This window comes from Gossypium hirsutum, chromosome A01, assembly GCF_007990345.1.
Source record: "Gossypium hirsutum isolate 1008001.06 chromosome A01, Gossypium_hirsutum_v2.1, whole genome shotgun sequence".
Lineage (NCBI taxonomy): Eukaryota > Viridiplantae > Streptophyta > Magnoliopsida > Malvales > Malvaceae > Gossypium > Gossypium hirsutum.
The window spans coordinates 49507717-49531809 of NC_053424.1; the positions used below are offsets into that span (position 1 = coordinate 49507717).

Genomic DNA, 24093 nt, shown 5'->3' on the forward strand with positions numbered 1-24093 from the left:
AAATTCAATTTTTTTTTAATTTTTTTATTTTGTTTCTTTTACATGTTAAATAATAATTGTGAAAAAAAGTTTAAATCAATATTAGCAGTAAAGAACCATTCAATAAATCATATAAAATCAAACCATTATAGAATTCAATAAATCATATAAAATCAAACCATTATAGAAAAAATGCCATAGGAAATCCCTAATTAAAAATTATGAAAGTTCAACAAACTTCTAAATTCTGGACCGGAAACAAATAACTAAACCACAAATTAATGATCACTCCCAACTCCCCGGTCGAGACTGACCATGCGACCCACAGCATACATCTGAGAACTTCTCAGTCCTGAACCTTTCCTACCGGAATATCCACCGGATCCTCGGGACTGACCTGATCGATCTCATGAATAACCAGCTTCAACAGAATGGGGGCACTATACCCGTAACGTGCAGAACTACCCTGCCTGCCTTGGGTGAAGGGAAAGTCTTGCCACCTACCGCCAAAACCAGTCCCAGAAGCACATTCTTGGTTATCTCGCCGCCTTAGGGGAAGATCCAGTCCGCCACCTCCAATTCTCATGTCTACCACTCTTTCGTTACTTTCAGCAAGAGCTTAAAGCTTCTCCACCAGCTGGAATGCCGATGCCTGCATACTAGAATGGTCGACTTCATGGAAGATGATGCACTGCGTTGGCTGGTCCCAACTTGCATGGAGTTCTTCATTTATCATCATCCTGCTAACCGTGCTATGAACCTGAGCATCCGAAAGGTCAAACATTTTCGTAAGCTGATCCAAGCTTAGCGTTTCTTAGGCCGAGCAGTATGTTAAAAGGTAAGATCTTAAAGCCTCTTCCTTGATCTTTGCTTTCAACATTTCAAGCAGTCTCTCGATTTCTAAGAAGCTTCCAAACATCAAGAGAATTAATGACATCAAAGGCCTTCTGGAAATCTCCCTTCCGAAAGGCCTGGGTTGCAGCTATCACATGGTCCCGCACATTTTCAGGGGGACCCATATATGTCTGCCTCTCACTCACTTCGAGCGACCGCCTAAATGTCTTACTTATCACCTTGTGTTTGGCATCGAGTGTGTTGCCTGCCATGTTAGGCACTTCAAGCAGCAATGCACAAGTCAAATGCACAGCCCCTAGAAGCTCGAGGTTTATGTGCATATGGTAAGGCATTTGACGCCTCCGTCCCGACCTTTCCTGATAGAATCCATAGTTTCACGTGTTAGTCCTCGAAACAATTATATAATAGCATTGAAGTTCAAAATCATACAATGATCGGCACCTGTTCAGGAGTTTTCTCATGATATTGACTTTGCGAGACGCCTTGCGCGCGCAATTCCTTCACTCTCCCGCCGGAGGACAGTTCAGAAAGGCAACTATGTCCTTCGGCAATTGCCCGGTTAAAAAGTATCTGTGTTGAGATGTCCATATGTTGTATACTGTCCAGCAAATGACTCATCAACAACAAATCGTGACTTAAAGAAAACCCATCAGAAAGGGCGTGGTGATAAAAATCACAAAGCATGGCACAGGCTTTGGTCCGTTCATCTCCGTTTTTGTATTTGAGAGTCACTAGGATATCCATTAACGCTCTGCCGTTTTCAGGTAAGGTGGGTTTTCGAGAAACAAGCTCTGGTGTAACAACCCCGACTTTTTCCCCCTCTAGGCTCATCACCTGTAACACCTTTTACCCGTATTTCTCGCAGAATAAGGTACGAGACATTACTGGTGTTTACCGAATTAATTTTTCCGTTATTATGAGTTAAATATTATTCGTTTACCGAAATATGTTATGACGTCCCTTGGATGGGTCTCCGAAGCCCAAAACATACATTGAGATCAAACCAGAATTAAATCGAAATTATAGGAAATTTTTCGTAAAACCCTAAATTTTGTTTATGAACAAAATATAATCTCTTTATAGATATCTAACATTCCCTGCAATTTTAAACTTAAACCAATACAAATCAACCAATTCAATTCAATATATTTTCTAGATAGATTCATGCATATCCATAAGATAATCTTATCACATACCAAAACCCAGATTTGTTAGCCATACTAATGATTAACTTTACATTCATTTCATATTAACATTTACTTTATTAATTTATACATGTCATTGATTTCCAAAATAAATTTCTTCATATACCAAAATGTTGAAATTGATAGTGTGATGTGTTTCCGACCCAATCCGATCTCTTAGCTCTTAATACTCGATACTTGTTCGTATACAAAAATCTACTAATCCCGAATTTTTTCCTTTCTTCTATCTAACTTTGTATTTGAATTTTTTGGGTTTGGTGAAAAAATTATGAAATACCAGCTTAAAGAACCCCTCCTATGACGTTTTGGCTAATGAGAATGAAGAGAAATCACAAAAAATCTAGATATTTCCATATTAATCCTAATTTTATTTACTTAATTATGTAATATTCTAATTTTGCCCTTAAATCATCCATTTTCTTGCTGATTTCATGCCCTTTGGGTCTAATTTCCTTTTAAATCTTTCTCATTAGACACTTAAGCAATTTAATCATCCCAGTCACTTTTACACCTTTTCCAATTTAGTCCTTTTCATTTAATTGACTACCCAAACATTAAAATTTCCTAATGAAATTTTAATACGACATTAAAAACATTTCATAAATATTTATAAAAATATTTTTGACTTGATTTTATGAGATCGAGGTCTCGATACCTTGTTTTTACCCAATTTCTTCAATAATTTCTTTTTCTAACTAACCACTAAATCGGTAAAATTTTTCTATCGATATTTTCATACGATTTTCCTATCATATCAATATTCATGCAAAAATATTAAAATAAATTTATCTTTAAATCAGATTTGTGGTTACGAAACTATTGTTCCGATAACCTTGAATTTAGGCCATTAAAACTTTCCCCCTTTTTAAGAATTTTCGTCCTCGACAATCTTACTAGTAAAGAGGTTCAGGTAATGTTTCCTGATTGTCTCCTTCGGTTCCCATGTTGCTTCCTCAATCTCGTTCTTTTGCCATAATACTTTCACCAGATTTATCTTTTTATTTCTAACCTGCTTTGTCTCCCATGCCAAAATCTTAAATAGTTCTTCATTGGAACTCACATCCGGCTAAATCTCCACTTCTGTCGAAGAAATAAATGTGAAGGATCTGACCTGTAACACCCCTAACCCATATCCGTCATTTCACGAAGCATTACAGTACAAAAACAAAATTTTGAACTTTCACAATTTCAAACAGATTTCATTATCTGAATCATTTATTCATTAGCAAATATATACATACACCTATACTTTCATAATTTACCAAGCCATCATTCAAACTCACAAACATATACATAAATATATATGCATACACATAATTATCAATTTTTTTTGCAAAAATGTATATAATTTCCATAGTAAACTATTAAATAAAATCACTATTCAAATGGTCATTTATCAATATTTCGTTTATAAGTCTTATTAAACAAAACAATCCCAATAATTAACCATTATTTAACCTCAAAACCAATTATAAAACTCATACATTTTCCATGCAAACCGAATTAAACTAACCTATGCATATTCGAACATATGTATGTTTCATTTCATGCATTTCCAAATCTACACTAAACATGCTTAACATTATAGACAAAACTAAATAAACCATTACCAAACATATTATTATACAAAATACTATTCATTTGGTAAATTTACATTTCATTAACCGAATAAGCAAGTCCTTATTATTATATTCTTTTCAACTTTATTATATCGCAAACAAATATACATTCACACATGAAAACATGAATAAACCTCATAGAAGTTACATATTCTAAACTCATCATTCCAATATATTTTTATTCAACCAAAAACCTAACCGAAACAAATAATTGTTTCATAATATATATATGATCATTACATCAATCCACTTTCAAATCTAACATCAATAAACCCTTTTTAAACATACCATATATATCACATACTTCATTCACATATAATATATATCATGTCAACTAAAAGTAAGTTCAAACCATATCCAAGTATGAACAAATCTATCATGGAAATTAGGCCATTTTCGCATGGCTAAAGTTATACATATTCAAAGTCGAACAAAATACGAATTAGCCTATACGTGCCAAAAGTTTTAAAATAGACTTTTAGAAATACCAAAAGTTGATGATAATGTGGATGACTTCGATAACGATCCCCGAGGTCGTAATTTACAGCCAAAATCTATATAACAGAGTAACAAAACACACAGGGTAAGCTAACTTAGCTTAGTAAGTATTAAGCAAATTAAACAATTCAATAAATAATTAAAACATTCAAACTAACCAAATTATATTCTTAATGTTATACTTCATCTTAATGAAATACATTAGCCAAATATTCACAATCAAGTATATAACACCACATAAATATTTCCTATAAGCCGATTATACAAGATCAAATATTTCATCACATATTCATTTACATGTATGGCCAAATTCACAAGATTCATTATATATTCACATGTGACTGAATTTAAGAGATAAATAAAACATCACATATAACTTATAGTTCAAATTTAATATAACATTACTTATGGCCAAATATGCACATATAAGACAACTTCACATATAATCTGATATTCAAATTCAATATAAGCTCACATGTACTTACCTTTTTGGCCGAACATATACAATGCAATTTAGCTCAATTTCACTTGCTCAATATCCACAATAAATTTGAATTCTCATCATCATAGACTTGAAAACAAATCACCGGTATAAAACTTGCTAGGCATAAGCCTGAATCTCACACCGGCACAAGGCCTGCTAGACTCAAGGTCTGATATTTATTCACCGGCACTAAGCCTGCTAGGCACAAAGCTCGATCAAAGTCACCAGCTCAAGGCTTGCTAGGCTCAAAGCCCGAATATCATAAATCAAAAATCGTTCCACAACATTTCACATATATCAAATCGTGTAATATTCTATGTAACAAATACACATTTTCAAAGGTTTTGATATCATTCATATACAACTTAATCACATTAATTTATTTACATATTTCATTCGGCTAACAACTAATACATTATGCAATTTGGTTCATCATAGTAAATCATTTTATGTTCAAAATAAATCATGTTTAATTGCTTAAAGACTTACCTCGGATATCGACGGACATTATAACTCAGCTATTCGACTATTTTTGTTTTTGCCCGATCCAAGTCCGGTTTCCTTTGTTCTTGATCTATATAATTTCAAATTAACCTCATTTAAACACAATTTCATTCAATTTGATCCAACAACACAAAAATGGGTAAATTACCATTTTACCCCTACTATTTCATACTTTTTACAAATTAGTCCTAATTGTATAAAACACAAAATACTCAAAATCTCATTACATCATAGTAGGGCCGAATCTTCCTTATGTCCACACTAATCCATTTATTTTATTTATTTTGCATTTTAGTCCTTCTGTAACACCCCGTACCCGAGACCGTTGTCGGAGTCGGACACAAGGTGTTAACGGACTTAATTCACTTATTTGCACAGTCCATTTTAAAATTTTCAGACAAGCTGGCTAACTGCGTCACTGTCACCTTAAAATCATATCTCAAGTTCCAAAACTCAAAAACCGGTTCCGTAAATTTTTCCTGAAACTAGACTCATATGTCCATCTACAAATTTTTTTCTAGAATTTTTGGTCAAGCCAATTAGTACAGTTTATTAGTTAAAATCTCCCCTGTTACAGGGTTCGACTACTCTGACCTTCATGTATTACGACTTAGATATCTTCCTGTACAGGGCTTCAATACTTATGCCGTTTGTTTCTAAAAAAACTAGACTCGAAAAGGAATCTGTACATATAGGGAATGACTTCTAATTATCTCTGGTTAATTTATAGTGAATTTCCAAAGTCAGAACAGGGGATCCAGAAATCGCTCTGGCCCTGTTTCACGAAAACTTAAACATCCCTTAAAATACGGCTCATATGATCGTTTTGTTTCTTCCATATGAAAATAGACTCATCAAGGTTCGATTACATAATTTATTCGCTATTTAATTCCATTCATACTATTTTTAGTGATTTTTCAAATTCATATCACTGCTGCTGTCAGCATCTGTTTTTAAGGTAGACTATACCTATTTCATGATTTTCCATGGATCATCTAGAGTTTTGTCATACATAGCACCAAAATGATCGTGATTAACCATTCCAATGGCTAATCGTTACCAACATTTCCATACCACTCAATGAACAACATACAAAATGATTATAACGCTATGGTCAAAATATATATAAGCCATTTTCGCATGGCTATCCAAATATATACATTACCGAAGGTACTTGACTAACAACAAAAGGGCAGTCCTATACATGCCATTTTCAGAGTTCAACTAAAAGAGTACCAAAAGGGCTTTGATAGTGTGGATGACTTCGACTTTGACACTCCCGAGTCCGATAGCTGACGAACCAAAATCTATAAAACAGAGAATCAAAGAAACGGAATAAGCATTTAATGCTTAGTAAGTTTTGAGTAATGAAATCATGCACAACTGAAGTATAGCATTCATATGACTAAACGAATAGTTCCATATATGTGACAACCCTAATGTGACCCTAGTCAGAAAGTGGTTTCGGGACCACAAAACCGAGTCATAAAAATAATTAATTGTTATATTCTATGCTTATTATGTGTGTACATGCATATGTGGAAGTTTCATTCCCTAATTTTGCCAATTGCATGAGGAATTATTAAATAGGGATCAACATGAGACATGGTGAAATATGATACGGCTTATTAGTGCATGTCAACACAAGGGTGGACTTGCATGTCAAATTGCCCAATTCCCTTATAGTGGCCGGCCAAGATAGATTGATGATGGGCAATATATTTGTTTGAATTAGATATTATAATAAGAAATTGGGTTATTGGAGATAAAATAAATTAAAGAAAGGAATTAAAAAGGAAAAAGATGAATAAAATAAGGGAGAAAGAAGGAGTGTTCATCCTTTTCCTTGTTACAATTGCCGTGAGTGAGGGAAAGAAAGGTGAAGAAGTTCGGCCATGCTTGTACCTAGGTTGAGGTATGTTTGATGTTATTTTTTTTTGAAATTCATGCATGTTTTTAGTTGTTAGTTTAAGTTCTACCTAGCCCATGGTTTAAATTTTTGCTATTGATGGAGATGATATTCGGCCATGGGTGTTGTCTTTCTTGGTTGGTGTTTTGATGTTGTGGTGATGAGGCATGAAGATGATTGAGCTTGAGTGTTTAATAAAAAGGATTGGATGTGAGAGTGTGTGAGGAGTAGAAATGATGGGTCTTAGCAACTTCATGAAGGTTCGGCCATGGTGCTTAAATATTGTACTTGTGTTTAACCCTAGGATTAATTAGTTATATGGTTAGTATAGGTATGGGTGACCGAATATGAGAGCATGAATAGATGAAGAGTTTGGTGAATCGATATGTGGTAAATGTTAAGTGTTAAATGAAATGGAAATGATAGATTAATGTTGCACATTCGGCTATAGTTAGGCATGTTGATGATTTTATCTTGACTTAGATAATTAGGCATAAAAGGGTGGTAATGAGGTTGAAGTTGTTGAATGGTTAGTTGGGTAACAAATGAAGCATTCGGCCATATGGGGTAAAAAAATGGGTCAAGTGTTCATGAGATGAAATTTTGTAATTAGATGAATTATAGGTGATAGTATAGATATACATATTCGGCCATCACTTGGGAGCTTATGTGATGTTGAGTTTAAAATTAGCAAAGGTGATTACCGAATGTCCAAGTATGCATATGCATGTGTGATTAGATTATTGATAGTATGGTAATTGCATAAGGTTATTAGCCGAATAGCTAAGAACATAAGGTAGCAAGATGAAAATTTTACCATGTCGTTTCGTATGTCATAAAATCATTAAAATGTGGATACCAATATATGTAGCAAAGCGGTTAAATGAGTTAATTTATTTGTTTAAGCTCAAGATCCTAAAGGAGAGGCGTCCAACAAGGGAAAATCGAAGGTCATCGAGTAGCCGACTTGGAACTATTTTACCTAACACAAGGTAAGTCATTAAGCATATCTTTGGTATTGATTTAAATGATCGTAATACCTATGCAATTGTGTTTAATGAGATGAAATGTATACAAATGTATATGTATGTAGAGATGAAATTGTCGAATGTAAAAAGGAAGTGAAGCATATAGAGTGGCTGGTCTTCGGCACTAAGTGTGCGGGCAATAAGTGTTCACGGTTGTGAGATTGGCACTAGGTGTGCGAACTTGAAATGCATGGCACTAAGTGTGCGAGTTTAAAGTACATGGCACTAAGTGTGCGCTGTTGATTATTAAGCACTATGTGTGCGAACCCACTATATATTTTCTATAAATTATTTACATTAAGGGTGCGACTTTACTGAGTCGATTTTGGACAGCGGAAAAGGTAAGTACCTTGAGTTCATGGCTAATAGGCGCTATGTTTATATTTGGAGTTGAGCTTGGTAAGTTTTGAACCTATGTGATGATTATAGTTGAAGTCACGTACATAAGGTTCATCGTGGAATAGGTGAAAGGTCGTTTAATTGTATGATTGTAACGAAAATAAAATGATGTATGAAATGTCAATGTAGGACTTGGTATGAGATTGAACCGTAAGGTTTAAGGAACTATGGTATAGTTCGGTATGGATGGAGTACTTAGCCTCATTTCATTGTTTCCTGTTGTGATAATTTTATTAATGGATGGTTGTGGAATGCTTATGGCTTACTGAGTTATATACTCATTCGGTGTTTGCTTGTCACCTATTTTAGGTTTCTTGGACTCGTCTTTTTGTCGTGCTCGGGACCGTCATCGAAGTCATCACACCGGCTAGCAACTTTTGGTACTTTCTTCTTAGTTGGTCTAGGAGAACATTTCGGCATGTATAGGCTATTATGTTTTGTTTGAAATTTGGTATGTAAACTTTTAGCTATGCGAAAATGGCATAAATGTTCGTTTGGATTTGGTTCTATGATGCTTGGTCACAAGTCTTGGTAATTCGATTTTGGTTGAGTATTGGTTGAGGTCTACTCGATTATTACGCCATATGTCATGGCTAATTTATTTTCGGTGTTAAATTCATGATTTGGTAATAGTGTAGTGGGGAGATGCTCGGTGATGATTAGTCTTTGGCATGGCTAGTCATGGTCATAAATTGTGACATGTATGATGAATTATTAGTTAGATCAAGGAAAAATCACGAAATAGGCATAGTTTGCTTTAGTAACAGATGCTGACAGCAGCAGTGTTGTGAGATTGAAAAATCACTAAAAATAGTAGAAATGAAATTAAATAATGAATAAATTATGTAATCGAATCTTGATGAGTCTATTTTCATATGGAAGAAACGAAACGACCATATGAACTTTATGTTAGGAGATAATTAAATTCTTGTGAAACAGTGCCAGAGCGATTTCTGGATCCCCTGTTATGACTTAGAAAATTCACCGTAAATTTTATCGAGATAATTAGAGGTCGTTCCTTATATGTACAGATTTTTTATCAAGTCTAGTTTCATTAGAGACAAACGGAATAGGCATTGAAGCCCTTTACAGGGAGATATTTAAATCGTAAGGTACAGAGGTCAGTGTAGTCGAACCTTGAAACAGGGGAAACTTTAACAAATAAACTGTACTAATTGGCCCAACCAAAAATTCTACAAAAAATTCACCATATAGATATATGAGTCTAGTTTCAGAGAAAATTTACGGAATTAGATTTCGAGTTTCAGAACTCAAAATATGATTTTTAAAGCGACCACGATACAGTAGCCAGCTTGCCTGGAACAAAAAAAAATATAGGGGGAAATAAATGAAGTAAGCCGGTAACACCTCGTGTTCGATTTCCGGTAACGGCCATGAGTTCGGGGTGTTACAATATACACATATTCTCAAAATCATACCTACTTCACATTTCCAACCCTTATATTCATACATAAGGTATTAACTTGACTAAAGGCCGGAAGCTTGTTAATCGATTGAGCGAATACTATTTAAAAGGAATCAATTATTCCAATGCATATACAAAACATACCTCATCGTTGGGATTTTACGAGCGTATTAATTGAAATTTTTACAGCAAGATCGCTCATTCCCAAACCAAGTACCTTCGGGATTTAGTCGGATATAGCTACTCGCTCAAATGCCTTCGGGACTTAGCCCGGTTATAGTAACTCGCACAAATGCCTTCGGGACCTAGCCCGGATATAGTAACTCGCACAAATGCCTTCGGGACTTAGCCCGGATATAGTAACTCGCACAAATGCCTTCGGGACTTAGCCCGGAATTAGTCACTAGCACAAATGCCTTCGGGACTTAGCCCGGTTATCATCCGGATATTCATGCACATATCAATAAATCATGACGCATCTATATTTCATTTTCATAACTAGAATTCAAACACAAGTCACTTATCAGCATTACCATTTTCGGCTACCCGTCACAAGTATAAACTAGTCACCTCAATATATAATTCAAGTTGAATCATTATATCTCCGTTTATTTGTTATGCTATATGTCATGACTTAATCAAATCATAAACTAAGTTCCATTACTCGAAAACTTACCTCGGATGCTGTCGAACGACTTCAACGGCTATTCAATTACTTTTTCCTTCCCTTTATCGGATTTAGTTCCCCTTTGCTATTGAGCTTAATTTAACAAATAAATTGATTTAATCATCTTGAACATCGAGAGAAATTCAAGGTACTTAGTCCATATATATATTGGACATTAGAGTCATATGCATGAAATCATGAATCAAATTCAACATATTAGCTAATATTCTCCTTTAGCCGATTATCTAAGTCAAGATAGAATCATCAATATGCTTACCTATAGCCGAATACATGCAACACCAATCTATGTATGCATTCATGTGGTCGAGTATACATATTCCAATATGATATCATTTCCATTTCGTTTAACACTTAACATTTACCACATATCAATTAACCCATTTCTTTACTCATGTGGCCGATTATACTTGGTCATGCATACACATGATTAAGTTATTTAACACCTAACTCACATAGTCATAGTGTACAAAATCTTAAGGTCCACATATGAATACCCCCAAGTTTCCATGACTTAACCCCTAACCACATTTTTGCCGAGAATTCCTTGAATTTCTAATAGCATACACACATATAATCAATTAACTTAAGCTACCTTTAAACTTTTACTTATCACCTCATGCCAAACCATCAAATGAACTAATTATAATTACATAGGTACTACCAAAGCCGAAACCTATGCATACTATTATTCCTTATGCCCAAACCAAAGACCACATTCGGCACTTTCATCCACCATTCTACCAGCATGTAATATTCAAACACAACCAAACTCACATTCGGCCCTAGCTCATAACAAGGTAGCCGATTCTTTTCCCTTAGTATCTAATGCTCACCTATGATTCTTTTTATAGTTCAAACACTAATCTATCATCATTCACCTAACTTTAACATGAAACAACAAAACTCACCATTTCTCATCCAAATAACATGAACAACAACCATTTCTTGAACATTTTCTCATGACCGATTGCTCATGTTACCAACAAGATTCAAAATTTGAACATGGGCTAACTAAGGGACTTAGTAACTAGCTTAATACATTCAACAATTCCAAAAGCTACCATGAATTACATACCTTATTCAAGACTAGGAGTGGCCGAATATTTTACTTCCCCTTCCCCCTTCTTCTTAGCATTTTAGGCCAAGGATGTTAAAAGATGAACATTTTTTTTCTTTGTTTTCTTCCTTCAATTCACGGCAATGGAGGAGCAACCTAGCTAATTTTTTTTTTGTTTCTCCTCCTACTAACCACTATTATTTTATTACCCATGTTCTTTATTTTATTATTCCTAACATAAAACACTAACATAAAATGTTTATGATACATTTTAACCCATAGCATGGCCGGCCACCATCCTAAGTTTTGGGTAATTTGACATGCAAGGACAAACATTTTCTAACATGCATCAATAGGCCACTTTAACATTTGCCTAGCACATTTCTAAATTTTCTCACACAAGTCCTATTTAGCAAAATTCACTTACAATTAACAAAATTCAAACATGAAATTTTCACACATGCCTATATACATATAATAAACATCAAATATAACGGTTAATTATTTTTATGACTCGGTTTTGTGGTCCCGAAACCACTTTCCGACTAGGGTCAATTTAGGACTGTCACACCTTCAATTTATCATTTTTTTTAATTTAGTCCTATTAACTCAAAATCATCAAAAACCCCAATACAAAACATATTAATCCAAAACATATCTTTCATAATTTATCAACAACATCACCAAAAAAAAAAAATTCAAGCATGGGTCGGGTAGTACTCGAAGCAACGATATCAAAAACATAAAAATGATCAAAAACAGAAACAAAACATACCTTAAAATTGGATCAACAATGGCCGAATACCTTGGTTCTTTTTCCTTTTCTTACTTCTTTTATTTTTGGCAATTACAAAGTATGAATGCTTGGCTTTATTATTTTTTGATGTTTTAATATATTATAAGTTAACTTTTATCATATTTTACTTATTTAACCTTATAAATATAATAACATAAACATATATTTTATGGTATATTCGGCCATCACTAAATTAATGGATCATTTGCAACATTAATACTCCATATTAAAAAGCCACTATCAAATCAACCTTTATGATTTAAACTATCAAGTTTTCAACTTACACGATTAAGTCATTTTATCAAATTAATCACACAAACAATCAAATTTTTGTACGAAATTTTCACACATGCAAATTCCCATATAATAAACACGAAAAATAATATTTAAATATTTTACTGTCTCAGATTCGTGGTTTCGAAACCACCGTTCCGAGTAAAGTCTAAATCGGACTATTACATGATCGATACCGTCGTAGCATATACACATGAAAAACATTATGGATTCTATCAAGTTCCGATGGTAATGCCAATCAATAAGAGACCTGTCCAATTCTTTCTATGATTTCATATGGCCCGATAAATCTTGGACTCAATTTACCCTTTCGACTAAACATGAGAACTTTCTTCCAAGGAGACACTTTCAGGAATACCTTATCACTAACTTGAAATTCAATTTCTTTTCGTTTATGATCGGCATATGATTTTTGACGATCAGAAGCTGCTTTTAGACTATCCTAAATAACCTTTACTTTTTCTTCTCTTTCCCGAATCAAATCAACCCCATGTATCTTCTTTTCACTGAGCTCTGTCCAAGATAAAGTTGTTCTACATTTTCAACCATACAAAGCTTCATACAGAGCCATTTTAATATAGACTGATAACTGTTATTGTAAGCAAATTCAATCAAAAGTAGATACCTCTCCCAATTACCTTTAAACTCAAGTATACAACATTGGAGCATATCTTCCAATACTTGAATTACACGCTTAGATTGACCATCTGTCTGAGGATGAAATGCAGTGCTGAAATACAACTGAGTACCCTGGGCATTTTGCAATTTGTCCCAAAAACGAGACGTAAATCGGGGATCTCTATCTGATTAATGGAGACAGGCACTCCATGTAGCCTGACAATCTCAGATATGTACAATTCAGCTAGTTTATCTAAAGAATAATCCATACGTACCGAAATAAAGTGCGTTGACTTTGTCAATCGGTCAACAATCACCCAAATGGCATCTTTCTTCCTCGGAGACAACGGTAACCCCGATATAAAATCTATAGTGATTTTTTCCCATTTCCATTTCGGTATAGTGATTGGCTGAAGTAATCCTGAAGGTACTTGATGTTCAGCTTTAACCTGCTGACACACCAAACACCTTGATACAAACTCAGTGATATTACATTTCATATCTGACCAGTAGTACATCTTTTTCAGATCATTATACATTTTATTACTCCCCAGATGTATAGACATAGTACCGCTATGAGCCTCATGTAGAATCTTCTGTATGAGCTCTGAATTCTGAGGTACACATAACCTACCTCTGAATAACAAACAACCATCAATCCTAACCTGAAATTTAGAATCAGTACCTGACTCACATTGTGCCCGTTTAGCTTGTAACTTTTCATCATTTTTCTGAAAGTCACAGATCTGTTGTAGAAACACTAGTCTAGCTTCCAATTTAGCTATAACTGAACCATCATCAGAAAATAATAATCGGGTATTCATAGCTCGCAAAGCACATAAATATTTCTGGCTCAAAGCAGCAGCTACAACTTTAGCCTTACCCGGATGGTAATCAATAATCAAATCATAGTCCTTTATCAGTTCAAGCCACTTGCGGTGTGTCAAATTCAAATCTTTCTGTGTCATCAAATATTTTAGGCTTTTATGATCAGTATAAATATGACATTTCTCACTGTACAAGTAATGCCGCCATATCTTCAGTACAAATACAATAGCAGCTAATTCAAGATCACGTACTGGGTAATTTCTTTCATGTGGTTTAAGTTGTCTTGAAGTATAGGCTATTACTTTACCTTCTTGCATCAAGACACAACCTAAACCATTTAATGAGGCATCACTGTAAATAACAAATTCCTTACCCGGTTCAGGCTGCACTAATACAGGTGCTTTCGTTAGTAGATCTTTCAATCAGTCGAAACTCTGTTGACATTCATCAGTCCACCTGAACTTTATATCTTTCTGCAATAATAGAGTCATTGGAGAAGCTATCATAGAGAACCCTTGTACAAATCTATGATAATAACCAGCTAAACCTAAGAAACTTCTAACTTCAGCTACATTCTTCGGTGGACTCCAATTGGCAATAGCTGAGATTTTACTCGAATCTACCCTGATGCCTTCAGCGGATACAATATGTCTGAGAAAACCCACTTTGCAAAGCCAAAATTCACATTTACTGAATTTAGCATATAGCTGCTTCTCTCATAGAATTTGCAACATAATTCTCAAATGTTCTACATGTTCTTTTTCATCCCGAGAATAAACCAGCATATCATCAATGAACACTACCACAAATCTATCTAAGTACGATTTGAATATCTGGTTCATCAAATTCATGAATATCGCAGGTGCATTAGTTAGCCCAAACGGCATAACCAGAAACTCATAATGCTTGTACCTAGTTCTGAATGTTGTCTTTGACACATCTGAATCCTTTACCCGTGGCTAATAATAACCCGATCGGAGATCAATCTTTGAAAAAACTATAGCACCTTTCAGCTGATCAAATAAATCATCAATCCGGGGTAACAGGTACTTATTCTTTATGGTTACTTTATTAAGCTGCTGGTAGTCGATACACAATCTCAAAGACCTGTCTTTCTTTTTCACAAACAAAACCAGAGCACCCAAGGTGAATGACTCGGTTAAGCAAAACCCTTATCAACAAGTTCCTGTAATTGTGGCTTTAACTCCTTTAATTCTATAGGAGCCATCCGGTACGGAGCTATGGAAATCGGAGTAGTTTTCAGAATCAAATCTATAGAAAATTCCACTTCTCTTTCTGGTGGCAACCTGGTAATTCCTCTAGAAACACATCGAAAAATTCACATACCACTGGCACTGCCTGTATCTTTAAGTGTTGAGTACATAAGCCAAGTAAGCATCATACCCTTTTTTTGACATACCTCTGTGCTGTCATCATAGTAATAACATCGGGTGTTGAGGCATCTTCTCTGGCACGAATGGCATATGTCCTAGCAGGTGCTTGTGCCTCAGGTCTGCTTGCAGTATCTCTGTAGCTCCTTGACTACCACTAATATTACCGGATGGTCGAGGTGGTCTAACCCTCAAAACTAGATTACTTGGCTTCAATGTCTGTTCAACTTCTTTTTCATCCTTTTCTAGACAATCTCTGAAGAAATGATCAAATGAATTGCATCGGTAAAAAGCCCCGCTTTTCATCCGACATTCTCCAAAATGAGCTTTATTACAGTACTGGCATCTCGACTTAGGACTGCCGACACTACTTATACTAGTCACAGAAGGAATGAGAGATTTCGAGTTAGTGCGTTGGAAGCCCCGTTCCTTTCCAAAATAGCCCATCATAGAAGTAGATAGATTAGAGTACTTCTTTAATTTCTTTGTAACAAAAGATGACTGAAATTTTCCCATCGGTCTTTTGCTGAAAACCTGAGCTTCCCTTTCAGCTTGTTTCTTCTCTTTACTCAATTCCTCTACTTTATAAGCTCGCTCAGCCAGTGTAGCAGACTCCTGAATTTCAAGTATTCCAATTAGTAACTTGATATCTTCATTTAGTCCTTCTTCAAACTGCTTGTACATCTCAAATTTTGATTGTACCCATTCCCAAGCATATTTACTCAATCGAACAAATTCTCTTTCATACTCAGATACTGATCTATTACCCTGTTTCAGCTCAAGAAATTCTTTTCTTTTCTGATCAAGAAACCTTTAGCTGATATATTTCTTTTTAAATTCGTTCTGAAAGAACTCCCAGGTATTCTCTTCTTTCGGAACAACTGAAGCTTTAGTGTTCCACCAATGATAAGCTATGTCTTTTAGCAGTGAGATGGCACATTTCAGACATTCTTTTGGTGTGCATGATAATTCCTCCAAAACTCGAGTAGTATTTTCTAACCAAAACTCAGCCCGTTCGGAATCATAATCAATTGCAGCTCTGAATTCTTCTACCTCATATTTTCTAATTTTATCAGCTGGAGCTTTCCATTTTCTAATAGATTCAGTACCTGTACCTTGTGGAATCTCAGGAACTAGTGGAGGAGGAGGAGGGGGAGCTTAAGCTTGCTGTATTACAATGTTAGTTCTCACATATTGATTAAACCATTCATTCATCATTTGAAAGAAAGCCATTTTAGCCTCTTCACTTTGGTCTCCTGTCTCGGACCTTCTACTACTAGTAGTTTCAACTTCTCTTTGTTCCCTTTTCAGGGTCGGAGCATGACTCCCAGCTTCCTCGGATTGAGCTCGGTCAACAGGCATTTCCTATAAGAAAAACACATTTAAATGGTCAGGAGGTAATCACACTATCAATAATAATTTAAATGGCATGTATAGCTAATCTCGTATTTGCTACGTTGGTCCGAGAATCGGCTAAATTGTAGCTCTGATACCAACAAATATAACACTTTCTACCCGTATTCTTCGTCGGAATAGGGTACGAGGCATTACCGGAGTTTACTAAATTAATTTTTCTGTTATTACGAGTTAAATACTATTCGTTTACTGAAACATGTTATGACGTCCCTTAGATGGGTCTTCGAAGCCCAAAATATACATCGGGACCAAACCTGGATTAAATCGAAACCATAGGAATTTTTTTGCAAAACCCTAAATTTTTTTATGAACTCAATATAACCCCTTTATAGATATCTAACCTTCCCTGCAATTTTAAACCTGGACCAATCCAAATCAACCAATCCAATTCAACATATTTTCAAGATAGATTCATGCATATCCATAAGATAACCTCATCACATACCAAAACCAAGATTTGTTAGCCATACTAATAGCTAACTTTACATTTATTTCACATTAACATTCACTTTATTAACTTATACATGCCATTGATTTCCAAAATAAAATTTCTTGATATACCAAAATGTTGAGGTCGATAGTGTGATGTGTCTCCGACCCAATCTGACTTCCGAGCTCTTAATACTCAATACTTGTTCATATAAAAAAATCTACTAATCCTGAACTTTTTCCTTTCCTCGATCTAACTTCGTATTTAAATTTTATGGATTTGGTGCAAAAATTATGAAATACTAGCTTAAAGAACCCCTCTTATGGCATTTTGGCTGATGAGAATGAAGAGAAATCACAAGAAATATAGATATTTCCGTATTAGTCCTAATTTTATTTATTTAATTATGCAATATTCTAATTTTGCCCTTAAATCATCCATTTTCTTGTAACATCCTAATTTTGGGCCTAGTCGAAACACTGGTTTCGGGACCACAAATCCGATGAGGAAAATTAATTTTTATTATATTTTTATGGTATACGGTTTCACAGAATAATTTCGTGAAAATATCGTTCGAAAATTTCGACGTTTGGGCACTCAATTTGGTCAAAAGGACTAAATTGTAAAAAGTAAAAAAGTTGAGTTCTACATGTTAGAAGTGTCTAATTGTTATGAGTTTTTAAAATAAAGGTCCTTAAATGGTAATTAGACCATTTTTAAGTTTGTGGACAAAAATGGACATCGTATGGTAGGTTTTTAAAAGTTTTTCATTAAGGGCATTTTAGTAAATTGGTAATTAAATGAATTAAAAATGCCAAAATAAGCCAAATTTGCTCATCTTCTTCCTCATGGACGAATTTTTCATGATAAACACCATGGATAGGGTTTTCAAGCTTTCCAAGCTCATTTGTAAGTGATCCCGAGCCCCATTTTTAATGTTCTTTACATTTTGAAGTCCCGTTAACATGTTCTAGCTATTTCTACCATTATTTTGAGCTAGAGTTTGTGTTTAAAAATTTACCCATGAATGATATGAATTTATTTTGATGTTTAATGGTAGAATATGAAGCTTGAAATTGTGTTAAACAACTTTTGCTAAGTGATTTTACGTGAAAACGAGTAAAACAGCATAATTGGTAAAAATACCTAATGTTCATAAGTACATGTTATAGTGAGAATTTGATGTTGCCATAGAAGGGAAAAATTATAAGCATGTCATAAAACATAAGAAAATAGGATGAAGTTTAATTTCCGAACCTTGGGGCAAAAGTGCAAATATGCAAAAGTTTAGGGGTCAAAATGAAAATTTTTAAAAATATGATTTTTGGACCCGTATGAATAATGTGACTAATTATTAGGCTAAATGTGACATTATAGATGAAGGAAATCGAGATTCGGGCTTAAATCGAAAAAATACAAGGTTATGGACTAAAATGGTAAATTGTCGTTTCTGGATCGAGGTAAGTTCGTGTGTTAATAATAATGCAATACCATGCATGAATTGTAATTCTATATTGATATGGCATAAATTGTATGAGTTAATATGTTTAAGAGAAGTTGATGGATGGTATGTATAATATGGAAAAATGTAATGCTTGTTGTGTCATGTGAAATTGAATGGAAAATTATTGTTACATGAATTGAGTGTTAAATTACTATTACCTGGGTTGTATGAATTGCTACACAGTTGTACCTGATGAGATTTCGACAAGTTTATACATAAATAATTTATCGATTCTTTTTATTTTATTATATTTTGTTATCATATGAAATGTGGCTGCCTATAGAATGACTATTTGTTGTAAATAGCAAATTGAAAAAGGACTATGAATAAATTTGTAACATGTTGGAAAGTGAGGAATTTCCCAGTTGAGCCTTCGGAATAGAAATGATACGAATGATCTATTGTGAGGTCACGTGTGTAGTACTAAGTGCAGGCTACTACGTGTACTGGATAATTGGTCGCATGTGTAGTACTAACTGCAGGCTACTATGCGTACTCGATAACTTCGATCATGTGTGTAATACTAAGTGCAGGCTACTACGTGTATCAGATGGTTAGGTCACGTGTGTAGTACTAAGTGCAGGCTACAACAAGTACCGGATAATTGGTCGCATGTGTAGTACTAAGTGCAGGCTACTATGCGTACTAGGTAGCCTTGTCTACAGGTGTGAAAATATGTGCAGGCAACTGAGTATCAGTTATTATTCCGAAGAGTTCAACGGCAAAATTGATTAAGTAAAAATACATGTGAATATGATTATATGATGAATAAGTGCAGGTATATGTTTATGAAAATTATGAGCAATGTGCTCGATATTTGAGTGAACTTCGATAAGATAAAATGGATTAAGTGAAATTATGTAAGAGTGAATTTTAGTAGTAAAACAGTGTTGGACAGTAGCAGTTGTGTAACTTTGAAAATTCACCAAAAATTGTGTAAGTTGAATTAAATTTCAAAAAAATTATGGAATTAAATATTAATGAATCTCTTTTCATATAAAAGAAACAAGGGGAGCAAAAGAGTTCTATATTATGTGATATTCTAATTTTTGTGAGACAGTGTTAGAATGAATTTGAGATCCCCTATTCTGACTTGGAAAAATTGTTAAAAATTGTACAAAAATAATTCTGAGTATAATTTATATGAATAGAATCTTAAATGAGTATACTTTTAGGAGGAATGGACGGGAACATCATCTGAGTCTTGAAATATGAGATAAATAATTTTTAGTGAAGAGAGGTCAGAATTGTTGGACAGCAAAACAGGGGAAACTTTAATGAATAAACTGTACTAATTGGCTAAACCAAAAATTTTGAAAATTTTATGGGAGAAAGGTATATGAATCTAGTTTCAAGGAAAATTAACGAAAATAAATTTGAGTTTTTTAGCTTCAGATATGAATGATTTAGTAACTGTAACTTGATAAAACAACTTAACCTGAACATGTGTAATTGTACAATTATAGTGTTTTATCTTGAAAAGCATGTTAGTAATTGCTTATTAATTTCATATGGACTTACTAAGAGTAAAGCTTACCCATCCTCTCCATTTCTTTAGTATTGGCAGGTTGGCTCGGGGTTGGAGATCGTCGGAGGCAAAATCACACTATCAAACTATCATTTTTGGGAGAATTAATTCAAATATTAGAAATATTAAGTGAGTGGCATGTATAGGAAGTTGGTTTGTGATATGTATTATTATTATGATTTTGACCATACGTATCAGTCTACATTGAGTTATTGTATATGATCATGAGATGTGGTCCTTATCCATTATGGTTTATAAGTTTAATTAATCATGCCATGTCTTATGTTTTGATGTGATGATATAGTTAGTTTTGTTTGTTATGCATGATTGGTAATACATCAGGTAAGTTAAATGCAGGCCAGTGGATCATGAATTAAATGAAAATGAGTAATGTTGCCTTGAATATGGATGTTTAATGGACAAATTGGTAACTACGTTATGATGGTATAAAATGAGAATAAGATTTAGCATGTCTAGTTCTAGTTAATGTAAGAATGTATATTATATACAGGATGGTAAGCAAATATGTTTAAAGTGAAAGACATGTTATTGCGTGATTATGGATGTGTAAGTGCTCATTTATGCCACATTATATGTCTTTAAATATGAGTCTATGCATGTGTTCGAAAAGATTTGAATTAAATGAAATTTTATGGCCCGATTTTCGTCTATGTGTATGGTTAAGTCTGGTAATGCCTCGTACTCTGTTCCGGCCTTGGATACGGGTAAGGGGCGTTACATTTTCTTGTTGATTTCATGCCCTTGCCGTCCAGCCCAAATAAATTATGGGTCTAATTCCCTTTTAAATCCTTTCTCATTAGACACTTAAGCTATTTAATCATCCCAGCCACTTTTACACCTTTTCTAATTTAGTCCTTTTCATTTAATTGACTACACAAACATTAAAATTTCCTAATGAAATTTTAATACCATATTACTAACATTTCATAAATATTTATAAAAATATTTTCGAATCAGTTTTACGAGATCGAGGTCTCGATACCTTGTTTGTACCCAATTTCTTCAATAATTTCTTTTTCTAACTAACCACTAAATCGGTAAAAATTTTCTATTGATATTTTCATACGATTTTCCTATCATATAAATATTCATGAAAAAATATTAAAATAAATCTCTTTTTAAATCAGATTTGTGGTTACGAAACCCATGTTCCGATAACCTTGAATTTAGGCCATTACATCTTCATCTTTTTCTACACCACCAGCTTTCGATAGCTCAGCCAGTTTCCGCATAGCATCATAAACCTCTTGAGGCTTATAATAGATGAGTTCAACTCGCCTTAGAGCAACCTTAATAGTGGATTTCAAATCATTTTTATGCTCTAAATACTACTGGACATTTTGAGCGTGTACCAGAAACATAGGCTCGTCTCTCAGTCTTTCAACATACTTATAAGTATGCAGATCAATACACTGCAAGCTCTTGAAGAACTCATTATCTATTCTCTCAAGGAAAGCCACCAAATTTCCCCAAATGTGGATTGTGGCATTATAATCTGCTCCCTTCTGGGATTCATTCCCATCAGGCTCGATCATATCGTCAACCACAATATTTGGGCACTAAACGAGAATGTCTAATATGATGAGCATAGTCTGCACATACTTCTTCCATACATTTATAGGCATTTGTCCATTAAGACTAGTATTAACATCAAACTGTTTATACATGCATTACAATACCTATCCTTGCCCAACAAGATACACCATTTATACATGCATTCAATTAACCAAAACACTCTCTAAACACACCAAAAACATACCAAACCAATCAACCTATAAGTTCTAACCAATATGCCATTCAAAGGCACCTTAGTTCATATCAATTCAAAATCACATTATAACCTAAACATACATCACTACAACCACAAACCTTTCAACCATTTCAACCTTATATAAACATATGTCAAGTCATATATTTACATTTCACTCAAAGTGACCAAAAGACACATTCTTACTAAGTATGACAAGTTCAAACTAACATATACTCAAAAGGCATAACCACACCAAGTTGGCCAAATAACATATTCATAATATCTATTATATATAAACCCTATACATGCCATTTATAGCCAGATCCAAGGTAACTAAAAACTACCAAAATGACATATATCATGAATTAAATTGCAATAATCCATCTTTTCTCACATGTTTGATTATTAACCCTTTCCATTCATTTGTAAATATAACATTTTCCATTTCATAATACCATTAACAACCATCAATTTGTATGCATACATTTCCATTAGCCTTTACTCACCCGTTGAACCATATAGAATTATGTCAGATACTCGGGAATACTCACACATAGTGTGCCTTTTCATATAACTGTATCCTTTTCAGTAATGCTCACACAAGCTGTGAAATGGGCCTGCTCACACAAGTTGTGGGTCAGGAGGTTAGCTAGACGATACTCTCACACGAATTGTGGAGAATCTGCAACAAATGTAGGACCTCAGCCATCGATAGGACATCCAAGACCAACACCTGAAACTATACAATCCCTAATGACATGTCATTTGTATCCTAAGTATTTGTAAGGTTCAAACAAGACATATTTCATGTCGAATTCCTTAACTTCTTACCAGTACACCATTTCAAATATATAAATCCATAAAGTTCACATTTTCCACATGTAACCATCAATGATACTATCATTACAATTTAGTCTAAACTACTAGTTAACAACTTATAATCAATCTAAGTTATACAAAACACAACATTACTCAATTATTCATTTAAAATATAAATTGACATGTTTAACCACTATACGAACTTACCTCAATCACCACAGTTGTTACAGCTAAGTCAAAAACTAATCCGAGACTTTTGCTTTCCCTTGATTCAAGTCCGTTTGATTCTTTTCTTGATCTAACTAGTAATTTAACTCAATTAAGTAATTCAAATAGTAAAAAAAAAATTCTAGTTCATAACTCATTTTAATGTGAAATTATGAAATTACCCCTAATATTTTACCCTTTGTCCAATTTAGTCCATAATCCCGAAACTTGAAATTCAACCATTTTTAATTGAAACTCATGTTATCCAATTTTTACTTATACCTATATCAACCTACATTTTTCCTTATTTCACCAAATATACATGGAATTTACCATTTAAACAAATTAATCCTTAAACCCTAAATTCACTAAAAATCACTTAACAAAACATGTTCATTTAACAACCAAATTTAAGTGTCTATCAATTAACTTCACAAGCACAACAAATTCTTTCATGGAAATTTCTTCAACCTTTAACAGTTTTTCAAATTAACCCTCGGGTTAACTAAACTAAGCTACAACGAGTTCAAAAATATAAAAATCACTAAAAACAAGGATCAAAATCATACCATGCATCAAAGGAACTTGGTCAAATTTTTCTTAGCTTAACAATGGATGTTTCGACAAAAGCAAAATGAAAATGAGAAAGATGATAGCTAATTCTTTCTTGTTTAAGCACTTATTTATTAAATTACTACTTTACCCTAAGTTAATAAACTTATAAAATAATTAAATCATGTCCATCATTGTCCACCATATTAGGCACAATTACTATCAATATCCATTAATTTATATTTCTAAGGTCATTTAATACATTTAATTAATAAAAACCATCTTTTG

The 24093-nt window shown here is 33.9% G+C and overlaps 1 pseudogene; it reads right to left on the reverse strand.

Annotated features, from left to right (window-relative positions):
* Positions 1-186: 186 nt before the first annotated feature.
* LOC107934778 (eukaryotic translation initiation factor 3 subunit C-like) lies at positions 187-22144 on the reverse strand (annotated as a pseudogene).
* Between the last annotated feature and the right edge of the window lie 1949 nt (positions 22145-24093).